Source organism: Molothrus aeneus, chromosome 1, assembly GCF_037042795.1.
Source record: "Molothrus aeneus isolate 106 chromosome 1, BPBGC_Maene_1.0, whole genome shotgun sequence".
NCBI lineage: Eukaryota > Metazoa > Chordata > Aves > Passeriformes > Icteridae > Molothrus > Molothrus aeneus.
In genome coordinates this window covers 87,753,401-87,759,400 of record NC_089646.1, presented here as the reverse complement: position 1 = coordinate 87,759,400, position 6,000 = coordinate 87,753,401, and the positions used below count along the sequence as shown (strand labels likewise).

Below are 6,000 nucleotides of genomic sequence, written 5' to 3'. Positions count from 1 at the left end.
TTTTTTTTTTTCTGAGTAAAGTGACCAGAGGTTCAGGTTGTGATTTCTTTTTATTTAAAGAAGTGCTCAGAGATATGAATAAACACATTCAGAAATTTAGTTGAAAAACTGTGTCTTAGATGTCTTCAGCTGGATGCTCAAGAGTATGAAAACAGACATCCAGTCTGTAGGGATTAAGATGTCCAGTGAATGGAAGAGGATCCTGAAAAAAGAGTTTGTTAGTGTAATTACAGAAAATAATAATGCCTCAGCCACAAAAGGTGAAAATAACAGACACAACTTTTATCCTGTTGTTTTTATGGGGTTTGTTTGTCTGGATTTTTTTCTGAGAGGAGTAGTGGTTTTTCTTTTTAACTTGAGGTTGTTATTCTCATGGAATTAGTATCTTGTCCACATTTTTGATTGTGTGATAGGAAAACAAATTACACTAAATTAATTAATACTTATCTAATTTAGCACAACTTTAACAAGTAGGTGATGAGTAGAGTACTCAGAAGTGTTTGCTATAAGCTGATACCAGATTTGGAGGGACAAATCATCTCTGGGTGAGAGACAGTGCTTCTATGGTATCCATTGTGTGGCAACCCTAGGTATCAAATTATCTTTTCTCTTCCATGGTCTTAATAATATAGGATTCTCTACCTTTCCATAAAGTCAAGGAATCTGGGAAAGTGCTTTCCAAGAACAGAATTTTTGAGCTGAAAGTAATTGTGTGCAATAGAATCTGTAGTGTGTTCCTATTAAATCTGCAACTCCAAATCAAAAGTGGGGGTTACTCTTCTTCACTGGCATGACAAAGTAGTAGTCTTTACTCAGGGGAAGACTGGGATTACATATTTCTTTCAAGGCCCAGCAGTAGAATTTCTGATGATTGTAATGGAAGAGTTTTCTGCTGCACAGATTTGGACCTGAGTCCAGGAACTGCACCACTAAATCAAAAGCTGGATGCCCTCGTATTTCATCTCTTAAGTCATCAGGTCCTGACTGTGATTAATTGGAATGGATAGGCTCTCATGCCTCTGAATTAATGCTCCTACAGAACTACATGGGACTATGTGAAGGGCAAGATGCAGTAACCTTCAATACGAGGAGCAGCAGCTTGGCCCTTGGTGGTGTGTTCACTTTGTGTATTTGTTATGTAGCACCGTTTTCCTGCACTCTCTCTAAAAGAAAAGATGTTGACTATTGCTTCCAAAGTACTTTGGAAAATGCCGACTATCAGTTCAAAGAAAATTTAACTTCCTTCCATGGGACACAAAGCATTACATGGGTCTAATCCTCACTTACTGAGTAGTAGAGGTTCTGGTGGAAACACACTGACCTAATGGGCTGATTTGAGATGGCAATGCCAATGCTTTTTAACCTATATTGTTCCAGAGTTAAATAAGCTCACATTCTGGAGTAATGTTATAGAAATAACAAATGAACTAATTCTCATTCTGAATCTCAGAAACAGTTAAATAGAATGAAGCCTCAATATTCCATTAAGGTTTAAATGCATGGAAAATTAGGTTTATGTACCTTTAATAAATGACGGGAGATTAGATTATTAGATGGTTTCCTCAAACATTTGGGAAAGAACACTTTTCAGGGTAGGTATTAGTGAACATGAGCATAAGACAGAACCATTCAGAGAAGGCTGTAGGAAATCTGCAAAATCCTATGAATCAGCTGTGCTGAGCAGCAGTGGGCGTTGTACCTGGTGGGAAAATCTGTGACACAGCTACACTCCTCCCAATACTCAAATTCAGATAGGCAGTACTGTGTAGACATGCTCAAACTGGCTCCCGTTCTTCTGCCTTCACTGGAGCTGCTGCCTTCATGTTACTTTCCCCAAACTAGCCAAGAACGTGGCATCCCAAGAAATGGCTCACTAGAAGGGCAGTACAGACAAGCAGATGGCAAGAGCTAAGGTGTATTTTGGAATGCCCCATCTCCACAGCAGACATATTTAGATTGTGTACTGCAGCAGAGAGGTCCCTGAACTAAGCTTGGAAAGGCAATTTGGAATTTGAAACAATACAGACATGTCAAAGGAATCATCTGCTAAGTTTTTCTAGGACTTGTCTCTGGGGTTTTCTTCTGGATTTGGGTCCCTTGCAGGGAACTCGTGGCACATCAGTTCACTCTCTCCCTGCTCCCACCCCTGCATTTGAGTTAACAGAAATGGCTGAAGGCAGGGGCCAAAACAGATCAGGAGAGCACCATCTAAGTTTCACACAGTTTTGGAGGGTTTTTCTGAATACTTTAACCGGACTGTTTCATTGATCTCATGTACAGTCACATTAGCACAAGGGCACAAGAACCAAGCACCAGGAAATTTCTTTAAAACTGGAGAAAACATGCCACGGGATTGCTCGATCATTGAGGTACTCTGCTTTAGTTAATTAGCGCTGCAAGAAGGCTCAGCTAATTAGCATGGGTGTAGAGTTGGCCTGACCCAGTTGCTCTGCTCGCAGGACCTGAGCTGATCCCTCGGCACGGCGCTGCAGCGGTGCCCGGCGGGGAGCAGGGACGCGGGGGAAGCGGGAGGCACCACACGCATCCCCGAGCCTTGGCCAGCTCGCCACGCCTCGCCGGCGGCCAGACCTGCCCTCCTCCCGTGAGGGGAGCCGATGGGGCAGGCTGTGCCACCCACTGCGGGCTCTGGTGACACTTCGCACCTCCTGTGTCGGTCCCGTTCTTCCCCAGGCCATGGCACGAGGCGCAGCCGGTTCCTCGTCCCCTGGCAGGGTCCGCCAGCCGGCGGCGTGGTACGAGCTCGTGTCAGCCTCTGGAGCCAGCCGCCAGAGCTCCTCGTGCCGCGCTGCCAGCGGGCACAGCCCGGGAGGAGCTCTGGGCACGGAGGACCCGGGCGGGACCGCGGCCGCCACGGCCGTGCAGGAACAGGTGGCGGCGGGGCAGTCCCCGCCAGCGCTGCTGCGGAGCGGGAAGGGAGGCGAGGGAACAGCCCCGGCCCCGCCATCCGCGGTGACCCCGCTCCGGTTCCCCCTGATGGAACGGCGAAAAGCGCCGAAGGGCTCCGAGCGGAGCCGAGGCGGAGAGCAGCGACGGGACGGGCGGGGGCCTGGGACGGGCGGGGGCCTGGGCCGGGCCCGTCGGGCCGCTCCCTCCGCTAGGGGGCGGGCGCGGGCGGCGGGCTCTCCTCAGCGCCCCGCCCCGCCCGGCCGCGCCCCGCCCGCCCAGGCGCAGGAGCCGGAGCCGGCGGCGGGATCGGGATCGGCTCCGTGGTGCCGCGCTCCGCACCTGCTCTCCTCGGTCCGCACGGTGGCGGCGGCCGCGACGGCCGTGACGGCCTTCTGCGCCCCCTGGGGCAGCGGGGCGGCGGCGGCGGCGGCGCGGGGTGGCGCGGCAGGTACCGGGCAGGGCGGAGGGAGCGGCGCGGGGCGCGGGGAAAGTTGGCGCCGCCGGGGCGCCTCCGGGAGGCGGGGGCGGCGGTGCCGCCGGGGCCGCCCCCGCGCCTCCCTCCTCCTCCTCCTCCTCCCGCACCTCGGCGGGGCGGCGGAGTGCCCGGGCGGGCGGCTGGCCCCGCGCCGGTGCTTGGCTGTCCGCCGGCCCCGCGGGGGCGAGCGCTGCTGCCGGCGGCTGGCGCGGGGGAAAGCGAGCGGGAAGGTGCGCGGCCGTGCCGGGCTGGGTGTCAGCCCGTCGGCCGCCGAGCCGTGCCGTGCCCTCGGGGAGCGGCGCTGCTCCGGTCCGCGTTGTCCCTCCGTTTTCTGTTCCGCTCCGCGTCTTGTGTGCTTAGCGCCGGGCACGGGGGAAGGCGCGGGGAAGGTCCCATCCCGTCCCGTCCCCGGGCTCCCCTGCGCTTGCCTCTGCTGCCTGTTAATATAGGGCGAGTTTGGCTTCTTCTCTATTCCCGTTTTTTTCCCCCCAAATCATTGGCAGAGCACCCGACTTCAGAGTATTCTCGAGTCCCGAGTGCCTCGGGCGTATTCAGGAGACAGGGGAGCGCTGCGGGCGCAGAGCGGCCCTGCCCGTGCCCCTGCCCCGATGGGTCTGCCGAAGGATCAGAACCCCAAAGCCGGGAGATACAGTATACCACAGACTGGTTAGCAGCAGCTGCCCCACCACAAAGGCTGCCGGGGCTCCACAGCGGTTACTTTTCAGCATTTTGGATGCTGACTTGCCCTGTGCAGATACAAGAATTATCCAGTGTATCTGTAATATAGCTAAGATATATATGATATATCCATATATGTCAAGTGTGACAACTATTTGCCTCGCTGATGTTATGGAACAGATGCAACAGCGATAAAATAGGATGCCTCTTTTAATATAAAATTCTCATTCATCTTGCAGCACTTCTTGTTTCCTCTCTTGAATGAACTTATCCTAAGTAATTAGTCAGTCTCTCCTTCTGTTGCTCCTTGCTTTCCTCTCTTTCAAAGATACAGTTGGGATTTTTTGTCTTCTCTGCTACAATGGTCGCTTCCCTTGTGGCACTCTTCAGCCTGTCGCAAATTGCTACTGCTATAATAACTGTGTAACAAAGCAGAACAAGTTAGTTCTTAAATGCTATTAAATATTGGTATTGCTACTCTGTTATTCACAAACTGTCTTTATAGTAGAAATGCGTATATTACTGAAGTATTAATTTTGCACAGTGTTGCACTGAAGGATTATTTATGTGAATGTAGATGTGTAGAATACTTAGCTTTGGAGGGCAGTTGCACTTTCACTTTTTTTTAAACAAATTTTTTCTGGAACTAGTTGTACAAGAAGCAAGTTGTCCCTATTACCCGAGTGGGAAAGGGAAAGAGTCAGAAAACAGAGCTGTGGGGAAGAAGAGTCTCCTCAGTTACCATCTCAAGAAGGGCTTGCTCACCAATGCAATACAAATGCTAAATTTTTATGATGGTGGTGTTCTCTGGCATTGTCCTGTGGCAAAAGTGTCTTGATAGGTTGGTGACAAATACCTAATACATTTTTGTTTTCTAGTTAATAAGAAAAAAATGTAATACTTCACATAGTTCTAAGTACACTTAACATAACAGCTCATTGGAAGGACCAACTTGTGATGATAAGATTAATTTTGTTTCATTAAACACTCTAATATTGCTGGCTGTGGATTCCTGGAAGAACTCGTAACACTTGTCATCTCTCTCTCTGACTTAATAAGCATTTCTGATGTTACCATATCAACTTTTTGCATCTTCTAAGACCAGGACAGTTCATTATTTTAGGACATAAATTTGAGTAATATCACAGTGCCATGTTTTACTTTACAGTACTTAACTCTTTACCTTCATGCTTCCAAAATACTTTCAGTACAAAGTAAGATGCTGATAAAGCTATAGTTAAGTGATATGCTATTAAATTGCAAAGCTCCATGACTGCTTCTCAATTCATCATTTTTTATTATTGGTGTAATATGGTTAAAGCAGTAGACAGAAGTAACAAAAAAGTAGTAACAAAAAAGCTAATGGTAGTACCATCATCTTCTTGAATATGTTCATGGCTTACCAGGTGGTAAATCATGTTTTCATCCATTCCAGGAGTCTAAAATATCAGCTGATTTCTAAAGATCTTGGGTGGACTGTTTTTTTAGCAGTCAGTATTATAGCAGAGACAGTTGTGCATAGTTTTCTAAGCTGTGACCTACTTTTTACACTGATGGGTAAATGATAGCTTTACATAGACACTGGAGGAGTAACCTTACATAGGTACAACACCAGAAGTCTTGTGCACAGAAGTCATTAATGTTAGATTCTCCAAAGTGGACTAAATGTCAGTACAGTGAGCAGTTCTTCTGTTGTGTCACTTCATTCACAAGTATATATTTGCCATACTGGCATCTAAACATAGGGGTATTTGTTCATTAAAATTCAACCAGTTAAAAGTAAAATGTAGTGGTGACAAGGACCACAGTTACCAGTCTCTTTATTTTAAATGTGGTAAATATTCATTGTAAGTTCTATAGAAACCTTATGGTGTGGGTTTGGTTTTAGTTGTTGGGGTTTTTTTGTCTGTTTTTTGCCTGAGAAGCACATTCCCTAAGCT

At 48.4% G+C, this 6,000-nt stretch overlaps 1 protein-coding gene across 1 annotated transcript in view; it reads left to right on the top strand.

Annotated features, from left to right (window-relative positions):
* Positions 1-3,262: 3,262 nt before the first annotated feature.
* PTPN3 (protein tyrosine phosphatase non-receptor type 3) overlaps positions 3,263-6,000 on the top strand; it is a 117,531-nt gene continuing 114,793 nt past the window's right edge. The window contains exon 1 of the mRNA XM_066560274.1: positions 3,263-3,355. The gene's annotated coding sequence lies outside the window, so the exon portion shown is untranslated. The remainder of the gene's footprint in view (positions 3,356-6,000) is intronic.